The sequence below is a fragment of the Penaeus monodon genome, chromosome 30 (assembly GCF_015228065.2).
Source record: "Penaeus monodon isolate SGIC_2016 chromosome 30, NSTDA_Pmon_1, whole genome shotgun sequence".
Taxonomy (NCBI): Eukaryota; Metazoa; Arthropoda; class Malacostraca; order Decapoda; family Penaeidae; genus Penaeus; species Penaeus monodon.
This window is the reverse complement of record NC_051415.1, coordinates 12628492-12628850: the sequence shown is the minus strand read 5'-3', so window position 1 is coordinate 12628850 and position 359 is coordinate 12628492.

Below are 359 nucleotides of genomic sequence, written 5' to 3'. Positions count from 1 at the left end.
TATTTACTTTTTTCTTCTCCCTCTCACCCCCCCCCCTCACACTTTCTATCTTCTCTGCTTGCCTCTTCTTTTCTCTTATCCTCTTCCCCCTCCTTTCTCGGCGACAAATGGTTCGGTCACGATGGAGATCACGAAGGAAAAACGCCTTCCTTTAATAGTCTGGATTTCCTAAACTGATCGAGCATTTGTTATCCCCGTTCGTTCTCACTTCACCCTCCTTTCTTCATATCCTCTCTTCCATTCTTCTCTCCTCCTCTCATCTCCTGTTTTCTCTTCTCTCTCTTTCTCTTCCCTGCTCTTCCCCTCCTACCCCTTTTTTTCAATAACTTGTCATGTCCCTTACACGCCACGAACCAATC